Source organism: Myotis yumanensis, unplaced genomic scaffold, assembly GCF_028538775.1.
Source record: "Myotis yumanensis isolate MYYU_CA2020_CCGP unplaced genomic scaffold, mMyoYum1.0.hap1 SCAF_9, whole genome shotgun sequence".
NCBI lineage: Eukaryota > Metazoa > Chordata > Mammalia > Chiroptera > Vespertilionidae > Myotis > Myotis yumanensis.
In genome coordinates this window covers 75248615-75263255 of record NW_027223760.1, presented here as the reverse complement: position 1 = coordinate 75263255, position 14641 = coordinate 75248615, and the positions used below count along the sequence as shown (strand labels likewise).

Genomic DNA, 14641 nt, shown 5'->3' with positions numbered 1-14641 from the left:
AAAGGTCCCAGGTTTGATTCCAGTCAAGGGCATGTACCTTGGTTGCGGGCACATCCCCAGTAGGAGGTGTGCAGGAGGGAGCTGATCAATGTTTCTCTCCCATCAATGTTTCTAACTCTCTATCCCTCTCCCTTCCTCTCTGTAAAAAAAAAAAAAAAAAAAAAATCAATAAAAAAAATATGTATTTAAAAAAAAAAAGACTTATGAGATGCAGCGAAAGCAGTAATAGGGAAGTTTATATCATTGCAAGGCTATCTCAAGAAATAAGAGAAATCTCAATTAAACAATCTAACATTATTACATCTTAAAGAACTAGAAAAAGAAAAACAAAAGCAACCCAAAGACAATAGAAGGAAATGGCACCAAATTCAATAATTTTGATAAGTTCCTAGAAATGTATAACCTTCCTAAACTAAATCATGAAGAACTGGAAAATCTAAATAGACGAATCAGCAGTGAAGAAATTGAAACAACTATAAAAAAGTCCCAAAAAATAAAAGTCCAGGACCAGATGGCTTCACCAGCAAATTCTACCAAATGTTCAAAGAAGATTTAAAACCTATCCTTCTCAAACTCTTCAAAAAAATTGAGGAGGCAATACTTCCTAACACATTTTATGAGGCCAACCTCACCCTCACACCAAAACCTGGCAGGGATAACACAAAAGAAATTACCTACAGATATAAAAACCCTAAACAAAATACTAGTAAATCAAATACAACAATACAACAAAAATTAATACATTATGATCAAATGGGATTCATTCAAGGAGCACAAGGATGGTTCAGCATATACAAATCAATCAATGTAACACACAACATCAACAAAAACACAAATAAAATTCGTATGATCTTGCTCTAGCTGGCGTGGCTCAGTGGTTAAAGCATCGGACCATGTACCAAAGGGTCACCCAATCAATTCCCAGTCAAGGGCACATACCTGGGTCTCAGTTTCAATCCCAGGCCCTGGTTGGGCCACATACAGAGGCAAACTATCAATATGTCTCTCTCACATTGATGTTTCTCTCTCTCTCCCTCTCCACCCCCTTCACATCCTTCCCTTCTACTCTCTCTAAAACTCAATGGAGCCCTAGCCAGTTTGGCTCAATGGATAGAGCATCAGCCTGTGGACTGAAGGGTCCCAGGTTTAATTCCGGTCAAGGGTACATGCCAAGTTGCATGCTTGATCCCCAGTAGGGGACGTGCAGGAGGCAGCTAATCAATGACTTCTTCTCATTGCTGATGTTTCTTTCTGTCTCTCCCTCTCCCTTCCTCTCTGAAATCAACATTACATCTTAAAGAACTAGGATATTTTAAGAAATATCCTCAGGTGTAAATTAACCCAAAAAATAAATAAATAAAATAAAAATCATATGATCTTACCAACAGATGCAGAAAAAGCTTTTGATAAGCTAAATATCCATTTATGACGAAAGCACTAATAAATAAAATAGGAACAGAGGGAAAGTACCTCAACATAATGAAGGCCATCTATATATAGAAAAGTCTAAGCAACTGTCCGACCATTAGCTATGACATACACTGACCACCAGGGGGCAGATGCTCAATGCAGGAGCAAAAACCACAGGCATGGAAACATAGAACAGACTGATGAATCTCAGAGGGAAGGGGGGGGGGGGGGCAGGAAGAGATTAACCAAAGATCTTATATGCATACTAGAGGCCCGGTGCACAGATTTGTGCACCAGTGGGGTCCCTCAGCCTGGCCTGCACCCTCTTGCAACCGGGACCCCTCAGGGGATGGTGGACTGCTGGTTTGGGCCCAATTCCCACAGGCCAGGCCAAGAGACCCCACTGGGCCTCTAGTATATAATAAACCCTCAGACAATATTATACTCAATGGCAAAAAACTAAAAGCTTTCCCTCTAAAATCAGAAACAAGACAAGGAGGCCACTCTTATTCAACAAAGTTCTGGAAGTCCTAGCCAGAGCAATAAGGCAAGAGAAATAAATAGAAGGCATCCAGGAAGAAATAAAAATGTTACTTTTTACAGATAACATGGTTCTATATATAGACAACCCTAAAGATCCCAGCAAAAAAAAAAACCTACTAGAAACAATGAAAAAATACAGTCAAGTTGCAGGATACAAAAGCAATGTATAAAAATCCACTGCTTTCCTATATGTTAATAATGAAACTTCAAAAAAAGAAATAAAGGAACCAAGATGGTGGTGTAGGTAAATGCCTCCCACAACCTCATCAAAATTACAACTAACATATAGAACAACCATCATTCAGAACCGCTGGAATGCTGGCTGAATTGAAGTCCTACAACTAAAGAAGTAAACAACAAAGTTCATCAAGACTGGCAGGAGGGGTAGAGTCACAGAACAGGCTGGTCTGACAATCACATGCGCATATTTTTTAAATTGGGGCGCAGGGTGGGGAGTGATATCTCCACTGCAGAGGCCTCCCATGATAAGCAAGAGTCCCAGCCCCACATCAAACCTCCCAGCACAGGATTCCCAAGCTTGGAAGAGAAGTCTCCTTAACTTTAGGAGACTGTTCCTATGCTGAGACCTCACCTGTCCCAGAGCTGACTGGCAGCCATATCTGAGTTTCCATCAGCCTGGCTCACACTGTTTGCTCTGTCCTGGAAATTCCCTGAGACCCCTCTCCATTCAATTTGCAGCCCCACCCAAGTTATTTGCAGTGGCTTTTCCTTATTAATAGCCTATCCTGCTTCAGGCTTCAGGCTTTGCTAAAATCTCTCAGACAAGCAGCAGCTGGTATCAGTTTGCCCTAAACCTATCAGTAAAAGGCTCAAGATCTGGCACTAGCACCAGCCTGCCTTGCTTCACAGCAGGGCCTTGCCTGGGCACTTCCAAGCCCAATACAAAAAGCAGCCATCTGTAGACCTTTCTGTAGCTCCTGATGGGTGGCCCTAGGTAGTGGCTGACTTTGCACTTCCCTGGAGGCCCCAGTGGCATTTTAATTCAGTGGACAGCTTCAGACCATGCCAGGTTACAACTCTATATATCCACAAGTGACACACTTAAGGGGCAGATTCAATTAGCAATAGAGTCCCACTGAAGCAAGTCCTGCTCCATAGGGGTGTCTCCTGCACAGCAGCTCTTCCACTGTAGTCATAGCTTGTCCTCACAGCCAATTGGTCTACACTTGAATTCCTCCCAATGCCAACAGCAATCAGGGCTCAACTACAATAAGACTGTGCACACAGCTCACACAGGGACTCACCTAGAGTGCCCAGCTCAGGTGACTGGGGAGGCTGAGCCACTGGGCCCTAGAGGACACCTAATATACAAGGCCACTCTACCAATTCCAGGAGACATAGCAACTCTACCTAAAACATAGAAACAAACACAGAGAAGCAACCAAAATGCAGAGGCAAAGAAAAACGTCACAAATAAATGAAAGCAAGTAAACCACTGGACAGCATTCAAAACAATGATTATAAGGTTACTCAAGGATCTTAATGAGAGCTTCAAGGGACTTAATGAGAGCTTCAAAGGACTTAGTGAGACTTTCAAGAGTCTAAGTATGAATGTCAAAGACATGAAAAAGGACCAGTCAGAAATTAAGCATAAACCGGCAGCTGGACATCCCTGAGGGGTCCCAGATTGGAGAGGGTGCAGGCTGGGCTGAGGGACAACCCCCCCGCCCCAGTGCATGAATTTCATGCACTGGGCCTCTAGCCCTATCTAATAAAAGAGAATATGCAAATTAACCATCACTCCACGACAAATATGGCGGTGCACATAGTGGCGGGGGCTTGAGGAGGACCCTGGCAGTGTCGCCCCAGGAACGTGAGCCCAGCGTCCTGGCCCTGGCTGTGTGCGGGACACTGGCATCGTTGCAGGCTGGACTGAGGGACAAGCCCCCCCCCAAGTACACAAATTTCGTGCACCAGGCCTCTAGTATCCTATCTAATAATAAACAAAGACTGAAATTAACCATACCTCTGCTACGCTTCCCATGGGCTAATCAGCAAGATATGCAAATTAACCACCAACAAAGATGGCGTCCGGCAGCCACGCAGCTGAAGCGAGCAGGAGGCTTGCTTGCTCCTGTGATGGAGGAAGCCAAGCTTCCTTCCTGCTGCGGCCAGGCTCTGAGCTCCACTCTAAGCAACAAAGTTGCAATTATAGAAGCTAAACAAACTCCAGATACCTGCTTTCAGCAGGCCGTGGCCTTGGAGCTGGAGCGGCAACAAAGTTTCAATTATAGAAGGTAAATAAATCCCAGAATAAAAAAAAAAAAAAAAAAAAAAGAATAAAAGGAGAGGCTGGGAGCTTCAGTAGCCGGCGGGCTTGGCCAGCCTGAAAACCTTCAGCCCCTCATCCAGACTGGCCAGGCACCCCAGTGGGGACCCCCACCCTGAAAGGGGTGCAGGCAGCCTGAAAACAGCCATCAACCCCTCATCCAGACTGGCCAGGCACTCCAGTGGGGACCCCCACCCTGAAGGGGGTGTGACCAGCTGCAAACAGCCATCAGCTCCTCACCCAGGCTGGCCAGGCACCCAAGCGGGACCCCCACCCTGATCTGGGACACCCTTCAGGGCAAACCAGCCGGCCCCCACCCGTGCACCAGGCTTCTATCCTATATAGTAAAAAGGGTAATATGCAAACTGACCCTAACAGCAGAAAGACTGGGAATGACTGGTCATTATGACACACACTGACCACCAGGAGCAGATGCTCAATGCAGGAGCTGCCCTCTGGTGGTCAGTTAGCTCCCACATGGGGGAGCTCTGCTCAGCTACAAGCCAGGCTGATGGCTGCCAGTACAGCAGTGGTGGTGGGAGCATCTCCTGACTCCTCAGCAGCACTAAGGATGTCCAACTGCAACTTAGGTCTGCTCCCCACTGGCAAGTGAACATGCCCCAAGGGCTCCCGGGCTGCCAGAGGGATGTCTGATTGCCAGCTTAGGCCCAATCCCCCAGGGAGCAGGCCTAAGCCAGCAGGTGGTCATTCCCCGAGGGGTTCCAGACTGCGAGAGGGCACAGGCCGGGCTGAGGACCCCGCCCCCCCGCCAGAGTGCACAAATTTTTCTGCACTGGGCCTGTAGTTTAATATAAAAAAGAATGAAGATCTGAATAGCCAACACAATATTGAATACAGTATTAAAGGAGAATGAAGTTAGAGGGCTGTTACTATTTGACTTTAAGACTCACTATAAAGCTACAATAATCAATACTAGTATTGTAGTATTAGCAAAAGAACAGACAAGTAGGTCAATGAAACAAAACAGAAAGTTCACAAAATAGACCCTTTCAAAGAGTCAACAGATCTTAGATAAAAGAGCAAAAACACTTCACTAGCAAAAAGGTAGTCTTTTCAACAAATGCTGCTGGGACAAGTAAACACAGATATAAAAACAAAAACAAACAACCCCCTACACACACACACACACACCAAAAACACCCCCAAAGATTCTAGATACAGACCTTACATAGACCTAAGGGTAAAATACAAAACTGTAAAACTCCTAGAAGGGAATATAGGAGAAAATTTAGGTGAACATAGATTTGGTGATGACTTGGTAGATATACCACTAAAATTACAACCTGTAAAGAAGAAACGGGCCGAAACCAGTTTGGCTCAGTGGATAGAGCGTCAGCCTACAGACTGAAAGGTCTCAGGTTCGATTCTGGTCAAGGGCATGTACCTGGGTTGCAGGCACATCCCCAGTAGGAGGTGTGCAGAGGCGGCTGATCGATGTTTCTCTCTCATCGATGTTTCTAACTCTCTATCTCTCTCCCTTCCTCTCTGTAAAATATCAATAAAAAAAAAAAATATATATATATATATATAAAAAAAAAAAGAAACGGTCTTTTTGTGTAAGAAGAAGTTGGACTTCATTAAAATGTAAAACTTCAGCTCTGAGAAAGACATTGTTAGGGGGATGAAATGACAAACCACAGATTGGGAGAAAATCTTTATAAAACATATCTTTTTAAAAAAACATATCCAACATATGGAAAGAAGTCTTAAAAATCAACAATAAGTAAACAAACAGCCCAATTAAAAAGTGGGCAAAATATATGAAGAGACACATCCCCAAAGAAAATGGATACATCCCACATAAGCATATGAAAACATTCTCAACATATTTCATTAGAGAATGGCAAATTAATACAATAATGTGAAATCATATCCACATCAGGATGGCAAAAATCCAAAACAGTGATAATATCAAGTGCTGATAAGGATTTGGACCACCATTCATTGCTTGTGGGAATACAAAATGATACAGCCACTGAAGACAGTGTAAAAGTTTCTAACAAAATCCAACATACTCTTACCATATGATCCAGCAATCACACTCCTAAGTATTTATCAAAAATAGCTGAAAACTTATGGTCTACACAGAAACCTGCATATGAATGTCTATTAACAGCTTTATTCATCATCATCAAAATTTGAAAGCAGCTGTAGTACATTGAGACAATGGAACATTAATCAGCACTAAAAAGAAATGATGTTTGAAGGCATGAAAATTCATGGAGCAAACTTACATGTATATTACTAAGTGAAAGAAATCAATCTGAAAAGGCTACCTACTGCATGTTTCCAACTATATGGCATTCTGGAAACGGCAAAACTATGGAGACAGTAAAAAATTCAGTGGTTGCCAGGGTTTCAAGAGGGGAGAATGAATAGGTGGAAGAGAGTATTTTTAAAAGTCAGAATATTATGTGTGTATGTGTCTGTCTGTCAGTCAGATTCTCTGTGTCTGTGGGACTTCTTATGCCTCTGTCTTTCTCTCTATTTCTGTGTCCTGACATCCCCCGAGCCTGCAACCAAGGTACGAGAGTGCCCTTGACCCAAATCGAACCCAGGACCCTTCAGTCACTCTATCCACTGAACCAAACAGGCCTTCTATGCTCAAGAATTGCCATTCTTGAGCATAGGTCTAGAAGGATACAACAGGCTGATAACACTGGGTTGGGCAGAAAGTTGCAACAGAGAATGGGAAATTAATTTTTTCTTATTCACATAGATTAGCATTATTTCAATGATTATAGTAAATTAATTTTACTTTTATACTTTTTACAGAGGAATTCTACTTCCAAAAGAAAAAATTACAGAATAGTTATAAGCCGTTAAAATACAAGCGATTTTAAATTCATTAAAAGCTAGTCACATTAAACTCTATCCTCATAGACAAAGCAATAAAATGGAATGAGAACACCCCAAGGGGAAATAAATTATTGTGCTACTTGCATTTCTGATCCCCTTCACTGAGTAGTAGACGGTACAGTCATTATTGTTCACTGTAATTAGGTTGAATCCTTCAATATCTGCCCACCAAAAGATCTGAACAACCCTTGACAAGAAGTCAGGCCAGCCCTAACCGGTTTGGCTCAGTGGATAGAGCATCTGCCTGTGGACTGAAGGGTCCCAGGTTCAATTCCGGTCAAGGGCATGTACCTTGGTTGTGGGCACATCCGCTACTGGAGGCAGCTGATCGATGTTTCTAATTCTCTATCCCTCTCCCTTCCTCTCCCTAAAAAAAATCAATAAAATATATTTTTTTAAAAAGAAGTCAAGCCAAACATTTGAGGATTGGGAATCAACTTGACCTGACTTCTGCTTGGTCAACTTCCAATCATCAACTTCAGAATAACGTGATGCTATTGGGGCATTCTAAGACAGGCTATTTTAAGATGGACCTCCCTAACCCATACCTCTCAAACTTGGATGTTCTACAACCCAATGCACACTGGCTTGAACAAAAAAAGAAAATTTATCAATCTTCTAAAAATTTTCCTTTGTTTGGAGTAAGGAGTAAAATCGAGCTTTCAAAATTTTTATGGCAAGATTCCCTCTCTAGCTCTAGCCGTTTGGCTCAGTGGATAGAGCATCAGCCTGGGGACTGAAGGTTCCCAGGTTTGATTCTGGTCAAGGGCACATGCCTGGGTTGCAGGCTCGATCCCCAGTAAGGGGCATGCAGGAGGCAGGCGATCAATGATTCTCTCTCATCATTGATGTTTCTATCTCTCTATCCCTCTCCCTTCCTCTCTGAAATCAATTTAAGAAAAAAAATTTTTTTTTAAAAAGGGTCCCTCTCTCCATTTCTCAGTGCTGGCTGTATCCTCAGAACCCATACAGCCTCAGGTGGTTGCTGCAGCAACAGACCCTTCTTGCTCTTAGGCTCACATCTCACAGTTACGATACATAAAATCTTAGGAAAGTCTCAAACTCTGGACAGGAGAACTGAAAGGATCTAAGTGACATGCCTCTAGGGAAATGAAAGTGGAGTCAGCTCCACAGCTACATGGACTTAGATTAGATGAAAGGTGGATCCTCAACAAAAGGCCAATCTCTTCTATGACTATATTGTCCGTTCAGAAGCCATTGGCCACAAGTACCTATGGAGCACCTGAAACATGGCTAGACTCACTGAGATGAGATGTTCTGTGGATTTTGAAGACTTAGTATAAAAATAAGGGAAATAACCTCAAAATTTTAATATTTATTACATGTTAGAACAATATTTTGGGTAAAATAAATTATATTAAAAATATATGGCAAGGGGAGCGTGGGTTACACCAAGAAAGTAAACAATTTCACTGGCACACCAATTTAAATAGATTAAACTAAATTGTCTACCTATTACTAATTCCAAAATCATGACCAATTAGGAAAAGGTGAAATCATAGCTAGCACAGTTTATAAAAATGTGTTTTAAAATTTTTATAGTAAAATTATTCCTAATTAAAAAAACATTTTGAGAAAAGGATGTGAAAGACCAATCTACTTTCAATTATCCATTCTATAAATGATATATATTAACCTAGAGACTATTTGTTCAAAAATAATAAATCAGTAATGGCTGAAAGCAGACATAAGGAATAGGAATAGTGAATGTGAACCAAAAAGCTACAAGTTTCCCTTGCAAATCCTAATTTATTTTTTAGACTATATATTTATATGAACTCTTTATATTATATCATTTATTTTAGGATTTTACTTTTGTGAGACTTTATACAACAAAACCGTCAACAGAAATATATTTTTATTAGTACAAAAAAGAGTAAGAGTAGCCTAATACAGTAACACAAATAGATAAGGTAGCACTACAGATAGATAACTAAATAATTATATCATAATGCTTTAACTAATAGGCTTTAAAATGCAGTGGTATCCTGAAAGATGAAATCTGACTCGGGAATCATGAAGAGAAATCTAAGCTGAGATTTATAGCAGGGCTTGGAGCAAGCGAATGATGGGGACAGGGGCGTGCTCAGTTTGAGATACCTTTGTAAAATGTGAACATGGAGGGATCTAGTGAATAGTTGTAGCTTTCTGGAGCTCAGGGCTAGAGCTAATGATGATGATAACCTTAGAGCTATGAGAGTATCTGGGAAGAAGAGATAAGACCACCAACAACATAACCCTGAGGAACACCAACATTTAAGAATAAGGCAAAGAAAGGGCCAATTAGATTTAAGCTATGAAGCAATAGTCAGACAGAGAGAAAACAAATCTGACTAGAGCTTTTTCAGAAAAGCCAAAACATTCAAGAATCAAATCAACATAATAAATATTGCCCATGAAAAGAAAGAAAAAACTTGCCGAAACCGGTTTGGCTCGGTGGATAGAGCGTCGGCCTGCGGACTGAGGGGTCCCGGGTTCGATTCCGGTCAAGGGCATGTGCCTGGGTTGCGGGCACATCCCCAGTGGGAGATGTGCAGGAGGCGGCTGATCGATGTTTCTCTCTCATCGATGTTTCTGACTCTCTGTCTCTCTCCCTTCCTCTCTGTGGAGTCAATAAAATATATTTTAAAAAAAAAGAAAGAAAAAACTAAGAAATTACTACTGGTTTGGCAAGAGATCCTTAGTGACCTTATTTTTATAAAGTGGTAGGAAAATTCAGACCAATTAATGAATGAAAAAGTGAGAAAGTACAGACAGCAAATACTGATTACTCTTTCAAAAAATTTGGCAACAAAGAGTAATGGAGCCATTGGCTGACTCAAATCAGAGCAAGATTTGTCTGTTTAAGACAGAGATTTGAGTAGGTTTAGTGCTGAAAGTAAGAAGCCAGTGAAGAGGGAAGAGTTTGAAAGGAAGAGATGACACACATTGGTTCCTAAGAACCTGAAAGCATCAGCTCTGAGCAGGAAGGAGAAATACTACCTACTCTGAAATAAAGGAGTGAAATAGTAAAGACTGAAGGAAAGGCATGGAAAGTTAGAAGTTGAGAGAGTAAACTCTCATCGGTAAGTGTAAGCTTCTTTGTAGAGAATGAAGCAATTTCTTCTCTTAAGAGAACAGAGTGTTTGCTTTGTAGAAGGGAAGAAGAAGCTGATTAAGGACTGCCCAGCAGTCCTGGAGTTCGAGCTCTATAGGCCAGTGATGGCGAACCTATGACACGTGTGTCAGAGGTGACACACAAACTCATTTTTTTGGTTGATTTTTCTTTGTTAAATGGCATTTAAATATATAAAATAAGTATCAAAAATATAAGTCTTTGTTTTACTATGGTTGCAAATATCAAAAAATTTCTATATGTGACACAGCACCAGAGTTAAGTTAGGGTTTTTCAAAATGCTGACACACCGAGCTCAGAAGGTTCGCCATCACTGCTATAGGCCATAAGTCTGAGGAGAAAATAATCTACATGGTTATATGATTTCCCCCCCAGTAAGTTTAATATTAAAAAAAGTGATCAATCTAAGATTGAAGGTTAGGGCAGGTTTATAACAGAAGGACAAATAAATAGGTATGAATTTCTTTGTGAAGAGTCTTAGAAAATCATTAATTACAACTCCAAATATCTTTATAAATTCAAAAGAAAAGTGTAAGATATATTAGAATTGTTTCTCAAATGCAACATCAGAAATAATCAAGAAAGAAGTTAACAGACATGATTTAACAGTTCTAACTGTAAAACTAAGGATACAAAAAAATACACTGCTCTTTGAGAAAACAAGTTAAAAAATCAAGTACTAAATATTTGTAATATGTAAATTTTCAAGACATTTGTATGAAATTCAAAAACTTTTCTGCCTGAAATCTGCAAAGGAAAAAAAAGCAAAACATTTCTTCCTGTGGCCATCTTTGCCTTTAATCCATAATTGCTAGAAAACATTTCTAGCTTTAACAGGAGGAAGTGAATTAACCTAACATTTGGAGTCCCAACCCATATATTACCACTGAGGATGGATAGGGACACTCCTCCACTCTCCTTTGAACTTATGTTCTTTTCCTTGTTTCTTTACCACCACCACCACCACCACCACCCCGCCCCCCGCACCCCCGCCCGCCACCACCAGCCCCAATCCTAAACTCTTAGGATAGAATATCCAAGACAGCCAAAGTCACACTCACTATACTGCTAATGTAGGCCATAGGGTAGAGACCTTGTCTATCTAATTTACTGCCTGCTCCCAGCAACTACAACAATGCATGGCATTTAATAGGTATTCAACAGATATTAATTTCTTCTAAAAGTATTCATGGATCTTATTTCAGCATTTTTATTTACCCCAAAGTCACATTCGTAAGTCTGTATTCCCATAGGTCAGAGAGACAGGAAAAAATGTCTGGGAGGGGTTGGGGGTGTGAGTGTTGTCAGAGAAGGAAGGAACTCGCACACTTCTCTGTCTCATTGGTATTAGTGGTAGAAAACCTAAAAAGGAGTGCATGCACATTACATATTATAAGAAATTGTGGCTGAGAGTGGCAGCAGCAATAAAGAGAGAAATTTATCAATTCCTGAAATGGCAGAAGAGAAAGGTTTGATGATTAGACCAGCCTGGAAACAAATTATCTCAAATTCAGAGGTGTTGACACCAAAAAGAGGTTCAAAGAAAACCCAAGCTCTCCAAGCTTCAAACTCTAAAAACTTGAGAGCTTCTGGCTCTTCACACTTCAGGGCCTCCATTCCTAACTTATTCAGGCCTCCAGTGATAGTAAGCTGAGTAAATAAATGTGCTTCCACTACATGAAAGGTGATAGGAGTAAAAAGAGTAGAACTCTATTAATGCTACCAAAACTGGGAGTATGAGAGAATAGGTGTGAATTGGCCTCAAATTTGAATTTCCAATGCTTTTTCCCACAAATATACTGTGATACATGGAAATTCAATTTTTCACATCCTATTAAAATAAACTGAAATGACTATATACTTGAAAAAGAATATTTCTAGTCACTATTTTCATTTATCAAGTATTGTGTCTATCAAAGAATGGTTCTAACTTTTCCTATACCTCATTTCTTTCTCTGCTCCTCACAGATTTTTTTTAATGAGGATTAATATGTAAGGAGCTTAGGACAGAACCTGGCTCCTTTTTCAAATGACATAAAATACTAACTCATTTTTTAGATTTGTTAAAAGTTTCTCTAATTTTCAAAAAGTATATTTGCTTCTACTTTTTTCGTACTGTTTTCATAAAATTTTTGGTCTACCTCAAAGACAACTGTATAGAGTTAAAGAGTCAAAATTATTATTTCTAAAGACTTGCACATGAACTAACCTTTGTGAATTTTGGATTAATTTAATTTATAAATTCAATATGTTTAAAGCAACTTTATCTTTCAAAGTTACCTGGCTTTCTAAAAACTTTACCTATAACTTGCTTTACCCATAACAATATCGTCACCACCTAAAAAGGCTATTTATTATTTTACTCAACTTCTCTTTAAATTAATCATGAGTGCTCCATTAAATTGTCACCTTTTAATGTAACATGCTGTAAGAGTTGGCTATACAATGAGAGGTATGTGCAACCTCAATGACATTCTGGGACAAGACAAATGTAACCACTTAATTTTTAACAGTAGTGAAATGCGGAATTGAAATGTGTTGTTTTCCTCTGGGCAGGATGCAAAGGTGATTTCCTGAGTTCTTGTCCAGGTGGATTCAAAGAATGAAGCCACGAAAAAAAGGTGGTATAGAAAAAGGTGGAAATGTATTGGGAAACAAGCACAGACTCCCACAAGGGGAAGGAGAGAGACCCACTAAGTCAGTGATGGCGAACCTATGACATCATTTTTTTGGTTGATTTTTCTTTGTTAAATGGCATTTTAAATATATAAAATAAATATCAAAAATGTAAGTCTTTGTTTTACTATGGTTGCAAATATCAACAAATTTCTATATGTGACACGGCAACAGAGTTAAGCTGGGTTTTTCAAAACACTGACACGCCGAGCTCAAAAGGTTCGCCATCACTGCACTAAGTCCCTCTTCTCTAAGGTTTATAAAGGCTACAGTTGTGTCCTGATATCCCCTCTAACTGGTTACTATATAAGCAGCTTCAGAGCTCAAACCCTACGTGGGGTTCCTCTCTTTTTTTGTTTTTTTGCTCCCTTTGGCCTTCCACTTCCTTTTCTGAATGAGTGGCTTCCTTTCCCTTTATTCTATAAATGTATACATTTTGGCAGCTCCCAGCCCCCTATTCTATGAATGTATGCCTTCTGGCACCTCCCTTATTCTGTGAATATACCTTCTGCAGCTCCCAGCTTTGCAACCCTGTATTTCTCCCCCATGGGCCCCCTAATTTCTAAAGCTTCCTAAACCTGTCTTTTTCACCCCTAAAAACTCCTTTTATTAGCATGCCAGTCCAGCTAAAATTCCAATTGGAATTTTACATTATGTCCTAGATTTAATATCAATAAGGCCCCTGAGAAGCCTTCTTGGACTTCAGAGAGCCATGGAAAGGAAGCCAAGGCCCTCTTTCATTGCCACTCCAAGTCATACTACAATGAGTATGAAACAGATGCATGGGTAACATAACTGGGGTCTTTGATGACATCCGTAAGCCACTGAATCAACTAACCCTAAAGTCTGCTTATTCTCTGGACCTCTTCTTAAGTAAGCTAATAGAGTCCCATTTGGTTTAAACAATTTCAACTGGATTTTCTGTCACTCTGCTGAAATCACTCCAATACAGTGTGGTAGTTAATTATATGTGTCAACATGGCTAGGCTATAGTGCTCAGTGTAGATATTGCTGTGAAGATATTTTTTAGATGTGATTAATATTTATTTTATTTTTCAGAGGAAGAGTAATTTTTTAAATATATATAAGCATTCTAATGCATTAAATTATATTTTAATACAATTAAAGAGCATTTTTAACCTGTTATAATCCACACTGAAAACATGTCGTGCTCATCTCAGATAAGTTATGACACATAAAGCTCAGTAACAAAAGGCTTGTTTCATGCATACAGCATTAAATGTATTTATTAGTCTATAAATCAAGCGATTTTCAGTTGAACAGTCCCTAAAAACTTCCATATGTTCTAATGAATACATACAATTAAATTAAATTAAATATAAATGAAAATGTCTGTACTATTCTCACAAATCAATACCATGAGTACAAGATAACAAGCTACTGATGGCTTAAGTCATTTACCCAAAATCCACCAGCCTTTCCTAGATGAGAACACAAGTTCAGACAAACTCAGTGACCTGCCTAAGGACATTCAGCAGTAATTTCCCAATGATCATTTGAAACTTAACAGTCATGTTTTACTTGTTAATTTATTTAATCATGTATAAGTCTTATAAAGATGCCTGAAGTGCCTGTTATAATAAACACACACATCACTCAGAATATTCTGCAGCTCACTCTTGTGTGGCAAAATGACAACTGGTAAAGGATGTATAGGCAGACCCACATTCTAGATAAATATCCTT

The 14641-nt window shown here is 39.8% G+C and overlaps 1 protein-coding gene across 3 annotated transcripts in view; it reads right to left on the bottom strand.

The window, feature by feature from the left end:
* Positions 1 to 14641, bottom strand: part of CDK13 (cyclin dependent kinase 13) — a 121154-nt gene that overhangs the window by 57007 nt on the left and 49506 nt on the right. The gene's annotated exons all lie outside the window — the stretch shown is intronic.